General features: G+C 43.5%; 1 protein-coding gene and 1 pseudogene across 7 annotated transcripts in view; both read left to right on the top strand.

Moving 5' to 3' along the window:
* Positions 1-27107, top strand: part of LOC144267747 (uncharacterized) — a 96383-nt gene that overhangs the window by 33721 nt on the left and 35555 nt on the right. Inside the window, exons 5-6 of one of the 7 annotated variants that reach the window (XM_077821995.1) lie at positions 26123-26175; positions 27000-27097. The exons of 4 other annotated variants lie outside the window; for them this stretch is intronic. The gene's annotated coding sequence lies outside the window, so the exon portion shown is untranslated. Of the gene's footprint in view, positions 1-8524; positions 8552-26122; positions 26176-26999; positions 27098-27107 lie in introns of those variants that run through there. 2 more of the 7 variants (XM_077821996.1, XM_077822003.1) reach the window with 2 other exon arrangements.
* LOC144268494 (U2 spliceosomal RNA) lies at positions 14211-14372 on the top strand (annotated as a pseudogene).

Genomic DNA, 27107 nt, shown 5'->3' with positions numbered 1-27107 from the left:
CTTGGCAAGTCTGATGCAAAAGCTGTGATGGGACAGAAAAATAAGGGAGGCCTTCAGAATTCCAAAGCTGAGATATCTGGGAGCACTACTGAGGGAATGAAAGGCCTGCTGAAGAGATCACCAAAGCACTAATGCCACAATGAGCTGATGTGCCCAGGAAAGACTTTGACTAAAGACTGAGAAGTCATGTAGCTGAAGAAGGAATCTACAGTACTATATGGAAATTGAGATCGGTGACCTGTGAGCAAGTCTTGCTCTCTGGCCTGCTGCTTCCTATATGACACTACATTGTTCACTGTGTGTATCTGTGCTACATGTCTGACTGTTTTTAAAAAAGCATGGGCTCGGTTATCTAGCAGTATGGGCTTGAGAGATTGTAAAGGCAGTAGATCTCCATTTGCTTTCATTTCCCTGTGTGAAAGCCTGGGAATTGTTTGTTCAGGATGTTCTTTTTCACAAGTGATAGTCAGATATTAAAATCAGGAAGAAATAAAATGCATTCACCATACACTTGTTCTTGTGGCCTCTATTTAAAGCCCAATAGATAGAACTATCAAATAGTCAGTTAAATAAATAATTTAAGCATTATCTAAAATATAGAAACTTTCCATGGAACTGAAGTTCTAGCCTGAAAAGTGCCTCTTAAAAATGGTGTCATAAGTTCCAGATTTAGCGCCTCAGGCCCTGATTCAGTAAGGAACTTTGGCACATGTGTGAAGTGAATAACACTTAAATCCTTAAAGTTAATGTCCTTAAAGTTACATACGTTCTTAGGATCTTGGCTGAATCAAAGCCTCAGTGATTCCAAATCAGGGCTCCAATCCTGCAACTGCAGCTGCATGGACAAACCCTTCCGCAGGACCCCATTGAAGCTAGCAGGGTTGCACAGCTGCAGCAGGCTTGCTATATGGATGCAGTTGCAGGACCACGGCTCCGTATTTGCTCTGTTATGGGCCTGATTCTGATTTCTCTAATTTTGGCTTTACGATGGTGTAACTCTATTGATTCAATGGAGTAGCTCATGATTTACATCTGGTATAACTGAGATCAGAATCAGTCCCACAACCAGTAAAATGTTGTTTGTTGTGGTTTTGGACAAACTCAAACTCAACTTGGAATATGAAAGTCAAGCTGGGTTCTTCCCTGCTTGTGGCCCATAGAAATTCTACAGGTCTAAGTTTGCCCTCCATCAGCTATCTGTAAAACTCATCTGTCTTCTACGCAGTTACATGAATGCAACTGAGCATTGGATATAGCCTGGCATCTGACATTTAGCCAACAATTCTGAGGATGTGCAAGCCAAGGTAGAGTCCAGCTTATTCTCCTTTAAACTGTAATCTCTGCAGCATTCACTGGAGTAAAAAACTGAACATATAAATACATGCAGACAACAGGTTTCCTGAATCTGTTCTGTTTTGACTGTAGAATTACACTTTAAAACTAACCGATAATGGGTTATGCTAAAATACAGGGGAATGGATCTCAAGATACTCAGTTGTAGTCTTAATGGTACATGTGTAAAGGAATGTGCTATTACAGACACTGTTTTAGAATATTCTAGCTGAAAGTTCACACACTTGGGCACCTGTTCAATAAACCATTTCGTTTTCTCCCTTTAGCAGTTAAGTTTATTTTTCAAATCGGGTCACTTCTGGCTCTTACAAGGAGGACAATTATGTTTTAATAAACTGGTAAAGTTTGCAACACTGGAGGGTGATAACTTAAACAAATATATGTGATTTTCCTTTTTAACTGTTACACTCAAACTACAGCTCATCTGTAGGCTGTCAGGAATTTCCAAAGAAGTTGATTTTTAAGTAAATGTGAATCATAAAAATTCTCATGCTTTAATGACTCCAGGTTACTTGTCAGTTGTTTGTGGTGTTAATCAAGGAGTGAAAGATGATCTCATTTCCTTTAGGTATAATTCTGCTGCTCAAGTTGTATTTTTTAAACTAACTGTCTTCCTGTCCTGCACTTAGCCTGTTTAGTGTTGTTTCAGTGATCTTTTTTATTCCTGTTGGTGAAAGTATCAGAGTTTATCAGCTGTAGGTCCCTGGCCACTCTTGGGAAGCTGGTTGAGGTTGCATGTTTCTCCATGAATAGCTGTAATAGTCTGCTTTTTATCCCTGAACAAATGCCAGTGTAATCAGTCTTAAAAACTTGCTTCACTCAAGTCCAGAAACCAACTGTTTGCTCAGCTATTTTAGTGTGGTGCCCAGATAGGAACGGAGCTTGAAAAATCAAAACAATATAATCCTGCTCAAGTACAGTGTTGTTAGACACTTCAGCTGGAATTTTGAAAGAGGCTGAAAGGATTAGGAACCCAGTTCCTTTGGAGGAAGTTGGGTGCCTAACTTCCTTGGGAAACCTTTGAAAATAAATCCCAGCCATCATTCTGATCTTATTCATTCTGCTTTGGAGCTTGGGTGTATAAAGTGGGTATCTGAGGTGTGGTTTTTCTTCCTTGTTTTTCAATATAGAGTTGCTGTGTGCTCTCACACTGCTGCCTGTTTTGCCCCAGAAGTGGCTGCATTGGTGGGTTGCTACATTGGTGCACAGTATATCTGTCTTTAACCTATGGTGCATGAATTGTGACAAATGCCCAAAGCAGATTCCATCTGTATACACTTCCAACCCTCTCTGGGGTTGATTGGGTTTGCGTAGATGCCTGAAAATGTGCAGAGCTGGGATAGTCATCTGTCACTTGTTTCTGTACAAACTAATATGCCATGCTGTGATGAGTCAATTAATGTCTAAAGTCTGAGGTGCAGATGTTGGATCCAGTTATAAAACATCCCAAAATGTCTGCTTGTGTGCAGGCATGGGCCCATCTTAAGTTTAAAATCAGCTGGCCCATTGGGGGTGAGAACCTCATTTTGACTCTCCAAGGCCAGAAGGCAAACAAGACAAACAGAAACATACAGAGAGTCTTTTGGTGAGTCAGCTGTCCTGCTAATGCTGACCGTAAACTCTGTAAGGCAGTTTTTCAAGGGAATGCTATGTTCACATACCCTATACTGCTCTGAAAAAAGCACACTGAAACCAAGCATTTGGAAACTTACAGGAGTTTCGCAGAAAGAGCTGACAGGGAACATTGTGTATGCGGCGTTTTAGCCAGTCAGAAAGCTGTAACCTGCACTGAAAATGACAAATTGGGTCAGAACCAGATGCCAATTTACTTCCCCATCCCCCAGATTCTTGATGCTGGGGCATCTCCATTCTGAGACCATTGCAACAGGAACAAGAGAGATTTAGTGAAAGATGAGAAGCAAACAAACCTCCCAGGGTGAGATCTATAAGGCAAGTCTTAGTAGTAATATAACTGGGGAGGCAGTCTAACTCCAGCTGTTCATGCTATACAACCACTGGGCACTATTCTCTTCAAGAGATCCCCACCCTGGACGCCATTAGAGACTCCATTCCTCCCTGCTTGCTCATGCAGCAGGCCCTCACACAGCAAAGGACCACAAATGCCTAGACTAACCTAGGTTGGTCTGCCCATGGGGAAGGAAGCACTGACCTTGTGGGCCACCTAGCCAAGCAGTACCAACACCATAGCAGGTGTCCTGGCGGAGAGGCAGCTTAACAAGTATGAATAGTTCCTACCATACCTGGAGAAGTATCCTCTCTCAGAAGCCTTTGCTGGTCTGCGGGGAAGAAAGAGTGTGGTTGTTAGCTCTTACACCTCCACCCTCTCAGGTGGAATTCAGAGTTGTAACAGTAGCCTGCAGGGGAGACTTGTCTGCCCTGAGGGCAGGAGTTGGTGTGTGTTAATTCTTCCCAGCTTCCATGAACTGCAGAGCTCTGTCAACAGCTGCAGACTGGAACTAGATTTGTATCCCTGATATGTAAAAGGATTATTTTGATTGTAAATCAATCAAGTGCCTTTGAAATGGGCCCCAATCCAAACTTCTAAAGAAGTAGAACCTCTAATCAGAGTATGCAGAAAAATATGTCTGTATTATGTGTATTACTATGGTGCCCAGGGCCGGCTCTAGGCACCAGCAAAGCAAGCAGGTGCTTGGGGTGGCACATTCGTAGGGGCGGTATTCGGGCCATCTTTTTCTTTTTCTTTTTTTTTTTTTTTTTGCTTGGGGGCCGGCCCTGCAGGCGCTCACCCAGGTAGACGCTGTGGTTCGTGCTGCCAGCGGGGTCCGACACGTGGAGCGCGGAACACCCGGGCTGGGGGCCGCCCCATGGGGCGCACGGAGGAGCCGTCTGCAAGTGTTGCAGGGCGGCCGCCCCCCAGCACCGCAGCAATGGCTGGGCGAAATGGCCCGAGCCGCCCAGGGGTTGTGGCATGGTGGCCAGGAGCAGCAGCAACATCGGGGCCATAGAGGGGACCGGTGCCCGGGGTGCTGCCATGCAGGGCCCACGTCCCACCCTCCGGGGCTCCGCTGGCCGCTCCCTCTGGGGCTGCCCTGCCCTGGCTCCTGAGCGCCCTGTCTGGGTGGTCCCCCTGGCTCTGCCCTCCAGATTCCCAGCCAGTCTTGGAGGTGGGAGCCCCAGCTGAGGCGCATCCCAGGAGTCCCACTGCTTACCCCGATCCTGCCAGCGCCGAACTGGCTGGAGGGAGGGGGGAGCGGGCAGAGTCAGGGCCCCCTGAGCGCCAGGAAGGAGTCGGGTGGATGCAGCCACCGCCCCTGCTAGTGTCATGAGCGGGATGCTGATGACCCGCCCTGGGAGCAAGTTACCAGTGATCCAGGGCTGGGGCGTCAGGGGGGTGCGGTGGGGGGGTGGGGAAGAGCCCAGGGCTGGGGCAACAGGGGAGAAGGGGGGACCCCAGGGCTGGGGTGGGGGGCAGCCCCAAATTTTTTTCTTGGGGCGGCAAAAAACCTAGAGCCGGCCCTGATGGTGCGTGGGGGCCCTAGTCATGGACCGGGGCTGCGTGGTGCTAAGCACTGTACGAAAAAGACAGAGACCGTTCCTGCCCTAAAGAGCTTGCAATCTAATTCTAAAATGAGACAGCAGTTGATACAGTACAAGTTGATGTTCTAGGAAAGTATGAGATGATACTGCTCAGCACAATTGACAGTTGTCTCAGCATACCAGTGCCCTAAACATGGAAAAGATTATTTTGTAGGCATCACAGAACAGGAGTCTTTTGAAGAAGGATAATGAGGCAGCTTTTCAGTGGTTGGCAGGGAGCTGCTCCCAAGTGTCAGTGGCAACATGGGAGAAAGCACAAAGGTCTTCCTGTGTACCACTTCTGCCAAGTGTTGTTGGCAGCACAAGGGCAGATTCAATTGTCTAGTGGTTGCTTCTAAAAACTTAACAAATAATACCAGCTCAAGCCCCATTCCAGAAACCTGGGAAAACTGAATCCCTCCCATCCCCTGGGTGCTTTTGACAAGTAATATTGCCCCTGCGCAAGCTCTGAGTCCATAGTACAACAAAGAACACTTTATTATGGGGAAAAGGGGGCACAGAATAAACAGCCAGAAATAGTTAATAAATATAGACCGATATTGTTGATTAAGTAAGGCTCACACCTTCCCCTCACACCTCCCAGGAGTCATGGCAGTATTTGTGAAAGCAATTTAATAAGGTGTTTGTTGCAATAGAGAAGGGGGAGCCAGTGGAAGGATGCAAAGAGACATGTAACATGGTCAAAGCAATGGGCGAGGAAAATGATCTTCACAGCAGCATTCTGACTGGATATGAATGGGGCAAGATGGCCTTTGTCAAGTCCAGAGAGAAGGATGCTACAGTAATCAAGATGCAAGGTGATTAGAACTTGGATGGGAGTTTTAGCCGTGTGGATGGATAGGAAAGGTTGTATCTTAGAGATGTTATCCAGAAAGAATCTGCAAGATTTAGAAAGAGCCTGGATGTGAGGACCTAGAGAGAGGTTTTAGGAGAAGATAATTACCATGTCATAGGCCTGTGTGACGGACAGGATTGCAGTGGTGTCCTCAGTGACGGAGAGAGGAGATAATGGGCAGGGCTTGAGGGGGAATATTAAATGGGTTTATTTTTTAGGGACATTGAGCTTGAGCTGATTGCTAGACATCCACAAGATGTCAGAGATTTTTAGCTTGGATGGAAAGAGACAGGTCTGGAGTAGAGAGGAAGATCTGTGAATTGTCAACAGAGATGGTAATTGAATGAGGTTACCCACAGATAAGGTATAAAAGGAGAAGAGGAAGGGACCAAGGACATAGCCCTGTAGAATCCCTACAGAAAGTTAGAGAAGAGATAAGGAGGATCCTCTGAAGGAGGAATTACAGAGGTAGGAGGAGACCCAGGAGAGGACTGTTGTGGAAGCCAAGGGAGGGCAGATTTGAAGAGCATGGTTGATTGGGTCAAAGGCAGCTGATAGATCAAGGAGAATGATGATGAATTACTGCTTCTGAGCTCTGGCTAGAAGAAGTCATTGGAGACTTTGGCAAGAGCAATTTCAATGGAATGCAAGGGGTGGCAGCCAGAGGCTTTGAGATGGAATTGGAGGGGAGTAACTCCAAATAGCAATTGTAAACTGTGTCTTTAAGCAGCTTAGAGATGAAAGGAAGAAGGCGATTGGGCAGTAGTTGGAGAGGCAAGTGGGGTCATGGGTAGTATTTTTTAAGATGGGAGAGACTAACGTTTTGTAAAATTGTGGATTGGGGGTTGGGAGGAAGAGAGAGTTTCCCTAACTTTATTATAAAATTTGCTGAGATTTTCCCCTCAGTTTCAGTGGAAAATTTGCCTGTTTCATTTTTTCCCCTTCAGCACACTGGTGGTTATTCATGTTGCAGTCTAACAGGAAAGCTATGCCAGAGCCGCTAGGCTAATAGAAACTGGTGAACAAAAAAAAGCAGAATTTTCATGTAGTTGTAATATTTATTTCTTACCTATCCCTTGAAACACAATTCAATTCAATGGAAGCGCTTGCAGGAATCAGGAATGTGAATAAGGAATACAGAACCAACTCCAAGTTACTGTGTTATGCTCATTAAAATGTTGTACATAGTATTGAAACAGATATGAGAACAGGATGGTCCTAGTCTTGCTGCCACTGATTTCAATGGAACAGGATTGGTCTCCAAAATATCTGGTAGAATTAGAAGCCCAGATGCTGATTTCAGTTGCTCTGTTTATAAATCCAGTCACTCCACTTATTTATACTTGTGTAACAAGGATGAGAATCTGACCTAGGGTATCTAGGCACTTACAACCCTCTTTTCCTGCCTCCACAAACAATAAAAAAACCCTTTATAATCCATACCACCCCTAACATGATAGAGCGCAGTGCACTAGCATGGCCTTTCTTGTCTATATATCCCCTGTGGCAGCTAATCCCATGCCTAGCTACAGCGATGTAGTGATGGACTCTTACCCAATCCCCTTCTAGCTGAGAGTTCCCTTTTGAAGAGGGAGAGGAGCAGGAACAAAGACAACATTTTATAAAAGTGCTGCTTACCTCGCCTTCTTTGCCCACCTTGATTATCATACACATTGTAAGGAGAGTGGTCACTTTGGATGAGCTATTACCAGCAGGAGAGTGAGTTGGTGGGGGATGGGGGGGGTGAGAAGACCTGGATTTGTGCTGGAAATGGCCCACCTTGATTATCGTGCACATTTGTGGGGAGAGTGGTCGCTTTGGATGGGCTATTACCAGCAGGAGAGTGAGTTTGTGTGTGTGTGTGGGGGGGGGGGCGGAGGGTGAGAAAACCTGGATTTGAGCTGGAAATGGCCCAACTTGATTATCATACACATTGTAAGGAGAGTGATCACTTTAGATAAGCCATTACCAGCAGGAGAGTAGGGTGGGAGGAGGTATTGTTTCATGGTCTCTGTGTATATAATGTCTTCTGCAGTTTCCACAGTATGCATCCGATGAAGTGAGCTGTAGCTCACGAAAGCTTATGCTCAAATAAATTGGTTAGTCTCTAAGGTGCCACAAGTACTCCTTTTCTTTTTGCTTCTTTGCTAATGTTACTATTTCAGTCCCTGTGGAGTTCTCTTCCTTGTGGTGAAAGAGGTTCATTTAGGTTAGGAGTTAACACTGCTGCTTTTGGCATTTGGCTACAGGATTTTCTGTTGACTTAAAAGTGCAGCAGCATATGATAAAACTCAGTAGAAACACTTCACAGACTTACGGTTTGGTCCTGAACAAATAGCCTTATGCCCCTATTATCTTTACAGAAATGGCAAAATCAATACAGGAGCTTTGGGTAAATTTTTTTCAAAAGAACTTAATGTCTCATTTTCAGAAGTGACTTAGGCACTCAAAGGCTACATACCATTTTCAAGTCAATGGAACATATGCTTCCAAGGCACTTGGACAGTTTTGAAAATTTTACTTATCGGCTTTTCTTGCACTGCTTGGCGTTAACTGTCTAATGGTGTTTTCTCTGTCCTTCCCACTGTAATTCATATTAAAAAGGAATGTATACTGTCTTTGGATCTTGTGATGTACACAGGATGTAACTTATATCATCTAACATTTTTTTCTATCTTAAATAATCACTGAGAAGAACTAATCCTACTCCAAATGAGTGAGAAAACACAGGAAAAGAGGATAAACAGACACATGTTGCAAAACCAAAGGAAATCCATGTTCAAGGTATTAAGCAGAAAGAATATATATACCTTTTGCTTTTGGAAGCAATAGGTTCCAGGAAATAGAGCATGGAACTAAGGGTCAGGGCAGCTGGGTGCTGTTTCTGGTTTTGTCACTGACTGCATGTATCTTTTGTGTGCTTACCCTCTTTGCACGTCACTATACATACCTGCCAAATGGCAGCAATGACATTGGGAAGTTCTTTGAGTATGGAGCTGTCTGTAAGTACTGAAGTATTATGGTACTCTTACACAGCTTTTGGAGTGACTTGGGATATGGTGGAGAATGTGTCCTCGAGAGCAGGCAGTATCTGCAAAAAAAATCTGTACCTGGAACATAGATGGGTTGAAAGTAGGGCTGTCAATTAATCGCAGTTAACTCATGTGATTAACTCAAAAAAATTAATCATGATTTAAAAAATTAATTGTGATTAATCGCAATTTTAATAGCACTGTTAAACAATAGAATACCAATTGAAATTTATTAAATATTTGTGGATGTTTTTGTACATTTTCACATATATTGATTTCAATTATAACGCAGAATTCAAAGTGTACAGTGCTCACTTTATATTACTATTTTTAATTACAAATATTTGCATGGTAAAAATGATAAAAGAAATCATACAAGTACTGAAGGGCAATCTCTTTATTGTGAAAGTGCAACTTACAAATGTAGATTTTTTTTGTTACATAACTGCACTCAAAAACAAAACAATGTAAAACTTTAGAGCCTACAAGTCCATTCAGTCCTACTTGTTATTCAGCCAATCACTAAGACAAACAAGATTGTTTACATTTATTGGAGATAATGCTGCTCGCTTCTTATTTACGTCACCTGAAAGTGAGAACAGGCATTCGCATGGCACTGTTGTAGCCAGCATTGTAAGGTATTTATATGCCAAATGTGCTAAACATTCGTATGCCCCTTCATGCTTTGGCCACCGTTCCAGAGAACATGCTTCTAGACTGATGATGCTCATTAAAAAAAATGGGTTAATTAAATTTGTGACTGAACTCCTTGGGGGAGAATTGTATGTCTCCTACTCTGTTCTACCTGCATTCTGCCGTATATTTCTTATTATAGCAGTCTCGGATGATGACCCAGTGTATGTTCATTTTAAGAACACTTTCACAGCAGATGTGACAAAACACAAAGAAGGTACCAATCTGACATTTCTAAAGATAGCTACAGCACTCAACCCAAGGTTTAAGAACCTGAAGTGCCTTCCAAAATCTGAGAGGGATAAGGTGTGGAACATGTTTTCAGAAGTCTTAAAAGAGCAACACACTGATGCGGAAACTATAGAACCCAAACCACCAAAAAAGAAAATCAACCTTCTGCTGGTAGCATCTGACTCAGATGATGGAAAATGAACATGCGTCAGTCTGCACTGCTTTGGATCTTTATTGAGCAGAACCCGTCATCACCATGGACGCATGTCCTCTCAAATGGTGGGTGAAGCATGAAGGGATCTATGAATCTTTAGCGCATCTGACAGGTAAATATCTTGTGATGCCTGCTACAACAGCACCTTGTGAACACCTGTTCTTACTTTCAGGTGGTAAACAAGAAATGGGCAGCATTGTCTCCTGCAAATGTAAACAAACTTGTTTGACTGAGCGATTGGCTGAACAAGAAGTAGGACTGAGTGGGCTTGTAGGCTCTAAAGTTTTACATTGTTTTATTTTTGAATGCAGTTATTTTTTGTACATGATTCTACATTTGTAAGTTCAACTTTCATGATAAAGAGATTGCACTACAGTACTAGTATTAGGTGAATTGAAAAATACTATTTCTTTGTTTTTTACAGTGCAAATATTTGTATTAAAAACAGGGGTGAAAGTAACTTAAAGGACTTACCTGTACGCTGGAGTCCTGAGCAGGGGCGGGGCCTTGACCGGAAGGGGTGGGGCCTCAACCAGAAGAGGCAGGGCCTTTAGAGCCCCGGGCCCTTTAAATCAAGATTTAGAGGGCTACGGGCTTTGGCTGCAGTAGAGGCAGCTTGGAGCACCAGCCCTTTAAATCACCACTGGAGCTACCAGCTGCAGAGGCGGCTGGGAGCCCCGGGGCTTGGGAGCTGTTTAGAGGGCCCAGGGCTCCAGAGCCCTGGGCCCTTTAAATTGCCGTCCGAGTCCTGCTGCTGGAGCCACAGGGTAGCAGCGGCGGCTGAGGGCTCCAGTGGTGATTTGAAGGGCCAGGGGCTCCCGGCTGCTGCTACCCACAGCGGAACCCTGGGCCCTTTAAATCGCTGAGGGAGCCCCAGGGCTCCCGGCCACCTTCGCTACCTGGGGGCTCCAGCAGTGGGGCTCTGGCAGCAACTTAAAGGGCCTGGGGCTCCAGCCACTGCCGGGCGCCCCAGGCCCTTTAAATCACCGCCTGGGAAAGCCGGTCCGGTCCAGCGCACCGGCTCTTGCCAGTATGCCGTACCGGAACGTACTGGGTTACTTTCACCTCTGATTAAAAATAAATATAAAGTGAGCACTGTACACTTTGTATTCTGTGTTGTAATTGAAATCAATATATTTGAAAATGCAGAAAACATCCAAAAATATTTAAATAAATGATATTCTATTATTGTTTAACATCATGATTAATATTTTTAATCTCTTGACAGCCCTAGTTGAAAGGTAAAGGAGGAACCATACATCATATTCAGGTTTTTAATAAAGGCTGTGGAACATTTCCAGAATTTATTAGAAGCTTTGAAACAGGGTGATGCGTGACTCTACAAGTAGGTGTTTCCAGATGGTACACTTCCAATGTCATTAGCAGGCCAAATTCAGCTCTTGTGCAATTGCGAACAACCCCATTAGAGCCAAATGTAGTCCAGAAGCTGTAGTTTAGTTAAGAATTGCAGCTTGCCAGGAAGTTTGTAAACACCTGTTGGTATGATATGTAAATTTTCAGGAATGATGCTGTGAGATATGGGTTGGAGATAACAAGGATGTTGCAGACAACAATCCCATCATTTCTGGGGCCGATGGCAAGATTGCTCTATTAAGGAAAATAAAAAAATTAAGCCACCTTTATTAGACTCTTTTGGCAAAGATGCTACAGACATTCTCACTAAAAGAGTCTTCCACAGAGTTGATCCACATTTCCCAATTCTTCACAAAGAGGAATATTTCTGGGAATACGCTGAAGGATCAACACTTGTCAGGGCACGTAGGGCAGCTGAGAAGAAACAAAAGCTTCCTAAAAGAGCAGAAAAGAAATATAAATCCAGGAGAAGGAGTAAAGACCAAAGAAAAGGAGACTGATATTCAATCCTTATAAGGAAGAACATCTTTGGAAGCATTAAGTGTTTAGAATGGCTGGGAAAAGTTTACTCAAAGGTCAATAAATTCCCAGGCTCTAGTGCTACAAATGCTGCTGAAAGGCATCATCATCCTATCTTTCTACAACATGACAGAGTCTCTTGGCCATGGAATGTGAGCTTATTGGGATATAGCCCCAGCTATCTGCCATTCCCCATCTTGGAAGTCTGTCCCAAATGCTCTCACAGGCTTTTTAGTGGTGCTGAGGATGTGAGGTCTAGCAAGGAAAAGCTTTGGTTTTTACAATCCGACATGGGATTGTAGTAATAATGGATCTTATCCATAGTCAGTGTGCACTGAATTCTTGAATGCAGTGGTGCACTCCTGATTGAGTATTGTTTTACTGTATTACTACCATCCTGCTTAGTGGAATCTGTGTTCTCTAGCAGTGGACTCTTTTGATGCATACTGGGTCCTTAGGATTCCTGTAGGCTAAAATATTTTATTGTAGTGGCCATAGAAGATGCCCCATTGACCTCCCTAATGGCTGACATCCTCAGCGCACCGCTTGCATCATAGGTTGCAGCACTTCTCACTCTGCAAAAGCAGCTTCTGGCTGAGACAAGCCTGGCACAGCTTCTAAGTGGCTTACATAGAACCTGCTCTTTTGGCTCATCTTAGGCTTGAGTCTCCGTTTACGGAGTGTTCAGGGAGCACACGCACAGTACAGTCACTGTCTGGAGAAACTCATTAATAGGGTTATTCCAGCATCACTGATGCTCCAGTGCTTGTGCACCAGAAACTCCCATTAACTGCAATGTGGAAATTTTAATGCACTGTCATGGTTGGATTGGGCCTTCTTGTCTGGCCATGAGCTGGCTGATGTAAGACCTCCCAGGCATCCCACAGCTCCATTTGTGAGGAGCCTTGGTTATAAATTGGATTAGCTCAGTCTCCAGCTGTTTCAATCCTTGACCTTGCTTAGGGACACAAAAATTAGTAAGCACTAGTTAGAGAAGATTGTTTGGGGAAGTTTTGGATTCTTCACCAGGACCTCTTATGGAGACAGTTAAATTGATTTTAAAAAGCCAGCAAAGGGGGAACAGCTAGAGTTGGGTAAACAGTCAAAAATTCATACGTAAGGATCTCAAACACTCCTAACTTATAACTTTATTTCAAACATGTTCCTAATCCTTTCCAGCTGCTTTTTTGCAAACATTTATATGAGCAAAATTTTCTTCACAGGAATTATAAAAGAGCAGTCAAATTCCAGGGGAGGTTGCCTGGACTTGGCAGGGTTGCAGGAACAAGTTATATATCCTGTACAACTGTGGCTGTTTGTGCTGGCATGCCAGCACCACCTCAGTGAAAATGTGCTGTTTAACTATTTAGAGCCAGCCACCTACCATGCAAGGAGCCAGAGGCTGTGATCTTTCATTTTTCATATCAAGGGACAAATACATTTATCAGCATCAGTAACCAGATACATTTGAGCTGGGGCATGGGTGTGTGCGCACGTGTATCTAGGAGTTATTTAAAAAGAAGATTTCTTCAACCAAAGTTACAGATAAAAGTATAACTCTCCCAGAAAAGTTTGGCTAATCTTTTTGTAATATGAGATAACCATGCCTAGCTGTTAAGTAAGATGACTACTCTCTTAGAAGTATCAGAGAGGTAGCCGTGTTAGTCTGGATCTGTAAAAGTGGCAAAGAGTCCTGTGGCACCTTATAGACTAACAGATGTATTGGAGCATAAGCTTTCGTGGGTGAATACCCACTTCGTCGGATGCATACATGCACCCACGAAAGCTTATGCTATGCATCCGACGAAGTGGGTATTCCCCCACGAAAGCTTATGCTCCAATACGTCTGTTAGTCTATAAGGTGCCATCAGGACTCTTTGCCTCTCTTAGAAGTGCATTCCTTAAAGTGTCTTGGAGGAGGCATGGGACACAAAGGACAGATAATGTTGCCTTCTTTCCTGTATTTGAAATGACTGAGTTTTCCTTGCTGTAAGACATGAACAGCACCTAACAGAGAAACAGTATATATTTGCATAACGCACTTCAAATTTTTTGTGTAATACGACAGGATATTTCATTTCAAATATTTCTTCTGTACCTATGGAAAACCTATATGTCTTGCACCCATATCCTTTCTGTGATATCCTTAGCTAAACAGCCACAAATCTAATCAGTACTTGGAAATACCACATCCAAAAACCCAAAGTCCTACAGGAAGTGGTGTTGGTGATTCAGTAGATGGCACTCTGCCCTCTGAGTCAGTGCTGAACCAACGCCCCAGTATGGTTTTAGGGGGGGTAAGATGTAAAACTGAGGTCCTGTCCACATGTGATCACTGGCAGATTCATCAACACTACTGATGACAGCAGAGATATTGGCCACAACATTCTGGCCAGATTCCAGCTTGGAGTAGATTACGTCCTCTATCTGAGGACTATATATTAAATGGATTTTTGGAACAGAGAGATGGAATAGGAGCTTGCTCCATCCACTCCACGCATTGACCTGGTATTGCAGTACCTCCAGGAACGGTGCACCTCCCCTTGGGGAGACTATTGTGGTTGAAAAAGATCATCCTCGTCGACATCACGGTCTCCTTCGAGAACAGGACCCTGGCCTTCCGCGAAGCCCGAGCTCGTAAGCTGGAAAAATACGCCCCCGTGGCCGACACCCTGAGAGCAAAGGGCTACGAGGTGCAGATGGATGCCCTGATCATCAGAGCCCTGGGCGCTTGGGACCCCTGCAACTAGAGTGTGCTGCAGACCTGTGGGATTGGTCGATGCTACGCACGGCTCATGTGGTGCCTCATGGTCTCGGACACCATCCGATGGTCCAGGGACATCTACATCGAACACATCACTGGCCACCGACAGTACCAGGAGATGTGAGCCAGTACGACATCGTGCATCAACTATGGGAAAGGGACTGAGAGACTTTTTCCACTGGACCATATGAACTGGAACCATAAACTCACTGAACATTAAATCCCACCAAATGAGGGTAGATTCATCCCCATCATCATATCCATTCATTATACTCCACACCTGAACATAGCCATTATATGGACAACATACCCCCATATCTCAATGTCTGTACTTTGACCGGTTAAACTTTTACCCCTAATCGGGGAGATTGCAGATTATGTATTCCTTACGCCACCTGTTCCTAAACGGGATTTCGCACCCCTTGATAATCTGTACCTTATTCCCTGATAACCAGAAACTTCTATGCTTAAACTCTGTACCATTTTCTTTTTACTTCAACATTATCTTTATAAAATTATTTTCTGCCTTCTTTTCCCCTGATGGCTTTACTGGGAAAGTTATTCTTCTCTTTCCCCTTCTAAAACCTGTTGCTGATGCAGAATGGATACCACATTACAGCACACAGGAGACTACTTTCCTTCCAGGTATACTGTGAGAATTAGTGTCACAGTTCAGGGTAAGCTATACCTTTGACCCTCTTTGTCTCTTCACGGGCACCTCTTTAAGTGCCAAGCCCAGCACCTCAGCTTCTCTTGGGGTGGAATCCCATGATTCACCCCGCTTTTAAACTGGGTCTCCAGGTTACTGCAGACCAGTTTGCCTTCCATGTTTCCTTAGCAGGTCCAGCTGGTTTTGGTATCTGCCATAGAGGCTTGTGACCAGTAGTTAAATGCAGTAACTCAGACCAGCCTCTTCAGAACAAAGCATTACCTATTTACTCACAAGGACAGAACAGAGAAGAAAAGTGTGAAAATAACAAAAGGCCTACATGCATCTTGTCCTACCTACCAGCTTTAGGCATGTGTAACTTCCCCCAACCCCTAATGTCTGGGTGTGGAGGGACAGTGTCTCCATGGCAGTCATTGCCTCTCTTTGTCTCCCTCTTAGCCTCTGGGCTGAGGCTTTTAACCCCTCCCAAGTGCTTTGTTTCACTTTTCCTGCTTGAGAGGCCCAGGAGGAGGTAATCTTCAAAGGAATTAACCTCTGCATTGTCCATCTGAGTACCAGCAGTTGAGTTGAAGTCACTGTCTGGCTTCCTGTCTGGGCTACAAGCCAGCTAGTACTGAGTTAACCTTTAGCCCTCCATACAGCAGGCCTCCCTACAATCATCAAGCAAATAGAGACACACATAATATTGATAAAAAGAAAAGGAGTCCTTGTGGCACCTTAGAGACTAACCAATTTATTTGAGCATGAGCTTTCGTGAGCTACAGCTCACTTCATCAGATGCATACCGTGGAAACTGCCCGTTGCCAATTGTGCCCACATATCTATTCAGGGGACACCATCACAGGGCCTAATAACATCAGCCACACTATCAGAGGCTCGTTCACCTGCACATCCACCAATGTGATTTATGCCATCATGTGCCAGCAATGCCCCTCTGCCATGTACATTGGTCAAACTGGACAGTCTCTACGTAAAAGAATAAATGGACACAAATCAGATGTCAAGAATTATAACATTCATAAACCAGTCGGAGAACACTTCAATCTCTCTGGTCACGCAATCACAGACATGAAGGTCGCTATCTTAAAACAAAGAAACTTCAAATCCAGACTCCAGCGAGAAACTGCTGAATTGGAATTCATTTGCAAATTGGATACTATTAATTTAGGCTTAAATAGAGACTGGGAGTGGCTAAGTCATTATGCAAGGTAGCCTATTTCCTCTTGTTTTTTCCTACCCCCCCCCCCCGATGTTCTGGTTTAACTTGGTTTTAAACTTGGAGAGTGGTCAGTTTGGATGAGCTATTACCAGCAGAAGAGTGAGTCTGTGTGTGTATGGGGGGTGGGTTTTTGGAGGGGGGTGGAGGGTGAGAAAACCTGGATTTGTGCTGGAAATGGCCTAACCTGATGCTCACTTTAGATAAGCTATTACCAGCAGGACAGTGGGGTGGGAGGAGGTATTGTTTCATATTCTCTGTGTATATATAAAGTCTGCTGCAGTTTCCACGGTATGCATCTGATGAAGTGAGCTGTAGCTCACGAAAGCTCATGCTCAAATAAATTGGTTAGTCTCTAAGATGCAAAAAAAAAAAAAAAAAAAAATTTTTTTTAAAGGCAGTTTCCACGGTATGCATCTGATGAAGTGAGCTGTAGCTCACGAAAGCTCATGCTCAAATAAATTGGTTAGTCTCTAAGGTGCCACAAGGACTCCTTTTCTTTTTGCGAATACAGACTAACACGGCTGTTACTCTGAAACATAATATTGATAAAAATTATAGCTGTCTCCCATGTTTTTCATGCATAGCTTTATAAAGTACTTTGGGAGCCTTGGATGGAAGATGTCATGAGAGAGCGGAGTATTGTGGTTAAGTATTATAAAGCCTGGTTCTGCAAAGACTTCGTATCAGGAGTAGAACTTACACCCATTAATAGTTTCATTGATTTCAATGAGACTTCACAGGAGTAAACACTGTGCCTGCTAGCCAGTGTTTGCACAGTTAGGCCCATAAATTGCTTGTGGTGTTTAGAGACCTGATTTGATATTACTGGAGGCTCCAACATGAACTTACCTGCATACGTATGCAGGGAAGCAAGGGCGTGCAAGGAGCTACCTACTTCACTTGACCCTGAAAACTGCTCTTGCTTCTCCCGTGAAGGTGGACATGAAGTAGGTGGTGCCGTGGCTGCTCGCCATACCCCTTCTAGATGCACCATCCCATTCTGAGTCCTACTCTGATTCCTACTCTGCCCTGGGAGGTCACTTACACTAGATGAACTGCTACCTTGGATAGAAAAGCTGTACTGTAATGTCACTGGTTCTGAAGTTGCATGTGTGGGACCTAGATAAACTTCATGTAAGTCATAGGGACAAATTCATGGACAGAATCCAGGGATGAATTTGCCTTGTACTGTGCATATCTTAAGCAGCCCACAAGAAACAAAGGTACTTGTTAGAAAGTTCCACCTGGGGTCTCTGTACCACATTGTACAATTATATCTGACTCCAATGCATGAGAAACTCGGACCATACTGCTTGCTCACAGCTGGCACCAACTGGCTTGGCTGTTGATCTCCAGAATTTAAAGAGAACCCCCCCTCCTATGTGTTAAGCTAACTGTCCTTGTGACCTAGTAAATTATACTACTGAACCTTTCGTCAGCACTAAGTAAATTAGCAAAAACAATAAAACACTTGGATGCGCACGGTATGATAGGAATTAACCAGCATGGCTTCAGTAAAAAAAAAAACAGTGCCTTACCAACCTATGAGAATTCTTTACAGGAGTCAGCAAGCTGACCGTTAAAAAAGAATTGGTAAATAAACTGCTTGGACTTGGATCTGGCCTTGGTTGAGCTGTAAGTACGTACAAGAGGACCTGGTCAGCAACGTTTCATCTAGCCCATGCTGTGCATATCCCAGCTGACGTACCCAGAAAGTATTTGTATTGGCTCCTGTCAATACAATAGCAATTTCATTGAAACTGCTCTGAACATAAATTGTCTTTGTCTCCACTGACAGCTAAATAGTGATCAATGCTGGTTCAGCTGCAACCATTTTCTGCAACAGCTCTATTTTGTAATGTAGACAGGGCTGGAGTGAAGTGAAGTTTCCTCTCTCTAGTCTGGAACAGATATTTATAATCCAAGTTCTGAGTGCTAAAACAGAATCACACAGGAAAGCTCTCTCCTGGGATGACCTTGCTTTATGCTCTATAAAGTGTTGTAACTGATCAAACAAACTTGAGTAGTACAAGACTATACGCTACCTCCTCAGCCATTGTGACTTCCTCTGTTCTAACCAGTGTCACTGAGGAGTGCAATGTGCAAATCAGATGTGGAAAATGCCTGCTAAATCACCTTGTTCATCCTTTAGCCAGTGCAGAATTGTTCCCTACACAATGTTTTGTGGTGTTTTTGTCTAGGTTAAGTAGAGATGCTTCCTCAGTTCTCCCTTTGGAAATAAATAATTCCCAAAATGTAAAAATTATATGTATTTTGCCAATAATGCCTCTAATCAAAAATATAAGTTAGAAATAGCAGATGTTGGCATCCAACTGTACAAAACTATGCCAAATGCTCCTGCAAAAAATCCTAGGATCAAATCCCAAATCCTCACCGATGGTGTGGTTTTGTGTTGTTTGTTTTTTATAAATGAAAATTGTCATGATTTTTCATGATTTAAAGGATTTGTAGAAAACTTTAGGGTATTTTGATGGCTTTCATTTCCATTATGAGTTTTAAATTGAAATTTATTTGGTTTAGCTTTTGAATACTTTTATGGGATTCTTTCTAAAGTTTCGCAAAAAGAAAAGGAGTACTCGTGGCACCTTAGAGACTAACAAATTTATTTGAGCATAAGCTTTCGTGAGCTACAGCTCACTTCATCAGATGCATTCAGTGGAAAATAGAGTGGGGAGATTTATATACATAGAGAACATGAAACAATGGGTGTTACCATACACACTGTAAGTAGAGTGATCACTTAAGATGAGCTATTACCAGCTGAAGAGCGGGGGCTGTGGGGAAGAAAACCTTTTGTAGTGATAATCAAGGTGGGCCATTTCCCGCAGTTGACAAGAACGTCTGAGGAACAGTGGGGGGTGGGGATGGGGGATAAACATGGGGAAATAGTTTTACTTTGTGTAATGACCCATCCACTCCCAGTCTCTATTCGAGCCTAAGTTAATTGTATCCAGTTTGCAAATTAATTCCAATTCAGCAGTCTCTCCTTGGAGTCTGTTTTTGAAGTTTTTTGTTGAAGAATTACCACTTTTAGGTCTGTAATCGAGTGACCAGAGAGATTGAAGTGTTCTCCGACTGGTTTTTGAATGTTATAATTCTTGACAGAATTAGGTTTCAGGTTGGGGGGCTGTCTGTAAGCAAGGACTGGCCCGTCTCCCAAGATCTGTGAGAGTGATGGGATGTCCTTCAGGATAGGTTGTAGATCCTTGATGATGCATTGGAGAGGTTTTAGTTGGGGGCTGAAGCAAATACTCACCAGCAACCACACACTACACAACAGAACCACTAACCCAGGAATCAATCCTTGCAACAAAGCCCGTTGCCAGCTGTGTCTACATATCTATTCAGGGGACACCATCATAGGGCCTAATCACATCAGCCACACTATCAGAGGCTCGTTCACCTGCACATCTACCAATGTGATATATGCCATCATGTGCCAGCAATGCCCCTCTGCCATGTACATTGGTCAAACTGGACAGTCTCTATGTAAAAGAATAAATGGACACAAATCAGACGTCAAGAATTATAACATTCAAAAACCAGTTGGAGAACACTTCAATCTCTCTGGTCACTCGATTACAGACCTAAAAGTGGCAATACTTCAACAAAAAAACTTCAAAAACAGACTCCAGCGAGAGACTGCTTAATTGGAATTAATTTGCAAACTGGATACAATTAACTTAGGCTTGAATAGAGACTGGGAGTGGATGGGTCATTACACAAAGTAAAACTATTTCCCCATGTTTATCCCCCACCCCCACCCCCCACTGTTCCTCAGACGTTCTTGTCAACTGCAGGAAATGGTCCACCTTGATTATCACTACAAAAGGTTTTCTTCCCCCCAGCCCCCGCTCTCCTGCTGGTAATAGCTCATCTTAAGTGATCACTCTCCTTACAGTTTCAGAGTAACAGCCGTGTTAGTCTGTATTCGCAAAAAGAAAAGGAGTACTTGTGGCACCTTAGAGACTAACCAATTTATTTGAGCATGAGCTTTCGTGAGCTACATCGTGAGCTTCATCCGATGAAGTGAGCTGTAGCTCACGAAAGCTCATGCTCAAATAAATTGGTTAGTCTCTAAGGTGCCACAAGTACTCCTTTTCTCCTTACAGTGTGTATGGTAACACCCATTGTTTCATGTTCTCTATGTATATAAATCTCCCCACTGTATTTTCCACTAAATGCATCCGATGAAGTGAGCTGTAGCTCATGAAAGCTTATGCTCAAATAAATTTGTTAGTCTCTAAGGTGCCACAAGTACTCCTTTTCTTTTTGCAGATACAGACTAACACGGCTGCTACTCTGAAACCTTTCTAAAGTTTGTTCTTTGCTAACCATTAGCATTATTAAAATTATCATGTCTAGCTACATGTGAATGGTTTGGGTTTGATAGTAATAGGACTACTTTTAGACCATTTGATTAACTGCCATAATTAATGTTCTGGGTTTTAACTGGTTTTATTTCTGGAGTTGTGAAATTTACTATTTTTTTAGGTGGCTAGGTGAAACATAAAGCTGTTTGTAGTGGGAGTTAGTGGGGTTTTGTGTTTGAGTGCAGCTAGTTATTCCTGGAAATAATTACACACATGCTTAATTTTAAGCGCGTGAAAACTCCCATTAAAGTTAAGCACATGCATAAATGTTAAACACACAGGCAAGATTGGAGACTGTAGTGCATCAGGGGAGATGTAGCCCAGTGAAGGAACCTGGCCTCCAGAGGAGTGAGAGAGCATGAGGCATCCAGACTATACAATTCCCATCAGGCACTGCAGCACCATTTCCAAATCAAGTGATTTTGGCATTTGGTTTTTTGCTAAAGAGTAGAAATTTTCTGTAGGGGTGGAAAAGAACATGGTCTGTATGAGCAGATCCCATTGCACATCTAGGCCTATGGATGTTGTTATAAGCTATGTATCTCACAAAATCTCCAACAGTATCCATATCTTAAAGGTAATATAAACCTTTAAAAAAAACTCCACACCTTTATAAAAGTAAAAATCCACCTTCCCTACACAATTGTTGCTTTTGGAGTTACAGCACGTGCATGCAGAAGTATTTATGTTGTAAGGAAAGCAATGTTCTTTATTTAAAAAAATGCAACCTGCAAAAGTGTTTAAAAATAGTCCCACAAATAATAATTATTTATATTCCAGTAGCCCCTAGAGGCCCCCGCTTCTCGGAGTCTTGTGCTAGATGCTGTACACGTAGTGAGAGATCCTTCCTCAAAGAGCTTATAATGTGAATAGGGAAGACAGCCCAAAGGAGAAGGATTATCCCCATTTTAGATGGAGAAATGAGGTGTTCAGTGACTTGCCAAAGGTCACACCAGAAGTCAGTAACAGAGCTAGGAACTGAATCCTGATATTCTACATCCCAGTCTGGTGCTTTAACCATCAGACTATTCTCCCTCTCTCATAGACTTCAGTGTGTGCCAACTAGCCTAAAAGTTCATTATTCCTAGTTCCAGCCTTTCGGACTCCCTTACTCTTTGACATTTAAAGACCTTCAAATACCTGTAGATGGATATCCTTGCATGAAGAGCCCTCTGTGGTCTCTGCTATCAGCCTAAGTACAATAGTCCTCACAGTGGTTGTCTTCCTTTTCCTTGACTATTCAATAAAAGCCCCATTCTGCCATCCTTCCTATCGGTGAGTGTACCACCTTACTCCTTGAGTGGTCCCACTGAAATGAAAAGGACTATGTGAGGAGTGGGGTTATTATTCAGCATGAAGAAAGGTGACAGCATCTGGCTCCAAAAGACCATTGTCAAGATTTAAAAGGTTCAGATTCTGCTGTGTGACATGTGGAAGGTGTTTGGTAGTTACCAGTCCATCCCCTTGCCTTCCCCTCTCCCCCAAAATAAAATTCCCCACTCAATCATGAAGGAAGGGAGGGGACTCTGACAGAAGCTCAGCCAGGAAGAGGAAGTCAGAGGAAGGGCTGGGCCACTGAGTCAAGTAGAGCAGGGGAGAAGGAAGCGATGACTGAAAAATAAGATCCTGAGTGTAGCTCTCCAGAGCAGAAATCTGTGTTAGAGGGTGCTAAAGAGACCTTTAAACAAATAAGGCCAGTCTCCCTGGAAAAACTATTTAGTCAGTCACAATTACTGTCAATAGTTCTTCAGCATCAGCATTGGGTGTAACCAGCAACCAGCTACTAGTGTTAGAACATGCAACACTAAAGAAATCAGCAGTATGTCTTGGTTCTATCTGTATACTTTGTCAGCAATACCAACCTGTTCTGAATTTCCTTCTCATTCATCCCTGCAATTCAGGTAGTTAGCACCAAACCCCAGCTGCAATATCTCAGCAGTGCCTCAGTAACAGTGCTGGAGTATGCCACAATTCCACACCTGCTGGAATCCACACGGATGCCCTCATCTCCTCTACCCTGGCTTTCCCCTCCCAGTTATCCAGACTCCTGTGTATGCACGGTGCTGCTGCCCATGTTCTGACATGTCCAAAGCAACATGACCAAAGGTTAACTGGTATCTTATTATTAGACTGATATACATCATTTGTGCATATTTTGATCCATTTGCAGAAGGCATCAAATGTTAATGGCTGGACTTAAGGTGAGCTAAAAGGGATTGCCATTGGTGACAGAAGCGGTGTCCACGAAGCAGATTTTCTTTAAACTTCTTTACCTTTGCATGTTTATGTCTTTCCCCAGCCAGTTGTTCTTAGGTTAATTTTTGGGTATCAAACTTTCTAACCATGCTTATTTAGTTACTAGGAGCCAATACAACTCAGCTGCAGGTATTTTAAGCCTGATTCACTTTGCACTGGTGTAAATAATTAAATGGTGCAGAGAAAAGTAAAAGGCTCCTAAATCAGCATGGCTATGTTTTATACCCACTTCAAACTAATGTAAATGACTATAGGAGGTAATGGTGAATCCAGCCAGGAGGTAGGGTCTGTTGGTTCCCAGTAGGGTTGCCAACCCTCCAGGATTGTCCTGGAATCTCCCGGAATGTAAAGATTAATCTTTAGTTAAAGATCATGTCATGTGATAAAACCTCCAGGAATATGTCTGTCCAAAATTGGCAAACCTAGTTCCCAGGTAGTAATCACCCCGGTCTCCTGACAAACTTTGCGAGTGGAGGGGGAATGGTTCTGAGCGAGTGCTGTCAGTGAGGTGTTCTGAGCAGAGGAACTGAAAATGGGTTTAGAGTCACAGCAAAAGGATCCTTCTGATAACCTGTGACTTTCTGGTTTTCCCCTCTAGTTTGTGGGGATGTGCAGTGTAGTTTGCATGGCCAAGCCATTACTCACATGGAGCAGCGCTGAAGTCATTAGGTGGCTGAAATCCCTTTCAGCTTCAGAGTGACTCCTTGCAGGGTACTGGGTGAAAAATCCCTGAGCAAACAAAAGGTGTTGTCCCTACCTCCTGTGGCATAGCTGGGCCTGGTTCATGAATAAGGCTTTTCATCCATTCCTGTACCTGGCCATTTGAGAACCTCAGAGAATGAACGAACAGCCATGGCAGCCACACCTTTCAGAGCAAGGGCTGTTCAAAGGGCAGGCTCACTCTACCCTCTCCTTGGACCTGCAGGGTGAAGGCAAAACGGATCAGACACAGGTTTTTATTGTTGGAGAACTCAGACATGTAGCAATGTTTATTCACTAGGACCATGCACAGAGATTGCAGGAAGAGAACAGTGAATGATTACTACAATCTGAGCCATTTGTAGCCTTTGGGGTGGGGACCGTCTTTTCACCCAGCACAGTAGGGTCTCGGTCCATGAGTGGGGCTCCTAGGCACTATGAGAATACAAATAATTAATAGCTGATTTTCCTATTAGTAAAGGCATATTCAATGTTAACAGAAGTGAGTTTGTGCCTGCTGTGGCCTGATATGTTGAGCCACATTTTGATTCTGTCCCAGCTGACTTTAAATGTTTTAGCTGTTGTAGTTTAGTAGAATAGGGAATGAGCAGGCTGAAGGTTGGGTACTAAGGGCCTGGTTTATATTTACATTATTGCCCCTTTACACCACCCTTTACTCTACCACTGCAAAGGGGCAATCTGGGACCCTAGGTGCACCATGATTTCGCTCCACCTATAGCCCTGCCCACTCCCTTGGTCATTGGCATGGTGCCGCCTTCTCTTCCCAGAGTGGCAGGGACAGCTGCCTGGGCTGCCCCGTCTTTGCAGGAGCAACAGCAAAAGCTCTACTCCCTTATAGGCAGCGGGGGAAGGGGGGAGTCCCCCATTTCTTACATCCCTTAGGTGGGCGGGCCAGCTACACTGCACTCTCCTTATCCTTCCACAGTGTTCTTCATTGGGGTGGTATTGGCAGGGTCCCCCAAAGCAGTGGGTCTTAGTGGTAACACCTCATTGAGGTGCCTGGGCAGTTCACACCCCCAAAGCAATTGATTCAGCTTGTATGCAGATGAAGGTAAGTGTCACTGCATCCTCAGCTGTCATTTTCAAGCTTTTCTTAAGCATGAGAGCAATATGCTACTTTCCTCCTCTAACTGAAAGCTCAGATTCATGAAATGTCTCTAGCAGCTGGGACCCTAGGTTTGAACCTACAGTCCTATGCCTTAAAATGGCCTTGGAGTGGTTGCTGGAGTGGTGTAAATAGGAATTGGGCCTTATGTCTCTTATGAGGGATCTTACAAGCTTTCTCCCGTTCAGCAGAAACTGGAGTCACCAGACACTCCCCTGCGCTGTTTGCATTATCTGCCTTGTGTGTAGGATTGGAAATACTGCAGTAAGTTTAATTACAGCAAGAGGTGCATGTCTGGGGTTTTTTCAAAGGTGCCCTCTCTACCTACCTTTTCAAAAAGTTCTACAAACCTGAAAGTACCCTCACCTTTATAAATCCCATGATTCTGCTCCACTCTGAAATTCTGCAAGAGAATCTTGTTATGGTGAACAGTCTAAACAGTGGAAATAAGATTTCTGGAGATGTATACTAGCCAGTAAATAATGTGAGTTAAATAGTTTTCTTGGAACTGGCATAGTCAATGGAATCGCTTTGTTTTAAGGGACATGAAGTGTTTATGATAACTTAGCCTGAATAGGTTTCAGAGTAACAGCCGTGTTAGTCTGTATTCGCAAAAAGAAAAGGAGTACTTGTGGCACCTTAGAGACTAACCAATTTATTTGAGCATGAGCTTTCGTGAGCTACAGCACGAAAGCTCATGCTCAAATAAATTGGTTAGTCTCTAAGGTGCCACAAGTACTCCTTTTCTTTTAGCCTGAATAGTAAAATTCCGCTTGCCTGAATTACATTTCTTCACTTTAGTGTACTGTTTTCCCTTACTTCCTGCCCTACATTATGCAGAAGTACACTATTAACTAGCTGCTACTTTCCATCAGAATGGTGACTGCACTTTAGTAATGGGTCAAGTGATTCCCATTCAGAGAGAGCACAAAATATTGCACTCCTGCCTCAGTCAAAACTCCCACTGAAGTCAATGAGAGCTCTGCCTATAAGGTCTGATATAAAGCCCTTTAAACTCAGTGAAAAGACTCCTGTGGATTTCAATGGGCCAGACCCTTGACGACTCAGTAAGGACTGTAGGATTTAGCCCATAGTTTAATATGGTCATGATCACAGAGCATAAATAATTTATTGCTATTTTTATTTTCATTATACTGCATCTAGCTCAACTGCAGGAAGTTTTCTCCTCAAGACCAGTCACACATCCCAAATTGCAGGTCAGAATCCTTTTTATTAGAGTAATGTAAAATGGCAGCGAAAGCCAATTGAAAAATTCTTTGAATTAAAAAGCAGTACCCGTATTGATTTGTTTTTTAAATATTTGGTGCAGTTGTCCTCCCAGGTGGAGACTGTCTGCCAATTTTCAATCCAATACATACCCAGATATTGCTCTGTTTAGTGATCCATTTCAGGAAACCGGGTTTAACAACAAAAACTATGGCAGCTCATGAGCTGCACAGTTATAAAGTCAATGCAGTAATAGGAAAACGGGCCACTTTGTGAAGTGCTCACATAACCCATGCTGTCTTATACTGAATCACTGGTGGCTCATATACTTAGTTTCATAGAGGTTAAGGCCAGAAGGGACCATTAGATCATCTAGTCTGACCTCCTGTATATCATAGGCCATTAATTTTAACCCAGATGCCACTATAATAGTAAGCACAAAGACTTTTGTTAGACCACAGCATTTCAGTCCTCAGGACGTGCCACAGGGAGAGGCCAAGGTGCCACTGGTGGTCTATGCCCTACTTGTTAACCTAGACAGGGAGAAAAGTCTCTACATTTGTCCCACCCCAAACCTGAAATTTTAGGCACAAATGTTATGGCAAACCAGTGCTGTACCATACTGGGCTTTATGCTCGGGCAAATCTTTTCAGTGAGGGTTGGAAGGGTTCTGCTTTCAGACTCGGCGCAGCTAGCACAGTGGGAACAGGAAGAGGGATTTAATAAATAGACCTATGGCCTCAGTTACACATGATCCATATACAGAAGGGCCCTCCATACTCAGATCCTCCCTGTTTTTTGTTTTTCTGCAAAGGGGAAGTCAGCTACTTCTGTAGCTCTCCGTTCCCAGACCCTGCAGAGAGTGCTCCATGTGGTCTATAGTACACACGGAGGGGCAAACTTGAGGCAATGGTGAGCATGC

The sequence above is a fragment of the Eretmochelys imbricata genome, chromosome 7 (genome assembly GCF_965152235.1).
Source record: "Eretmochelys imbricata isolate rEreImb1 chromosome 7, rEreImb1.hap1, whole genome shotgun sequence".
Taxonomy (NCBI): Eukaryota; Metazoa; Chordata; order Testudines; family Cheloniidae; genus Eretmochelys; species Eretmochelys imbricata.
The sequence above is the reverse complement of the archived record's forward strand: the minus strand, read 5'-3'. Positions and strand labels throughout refer to the sequence as shown.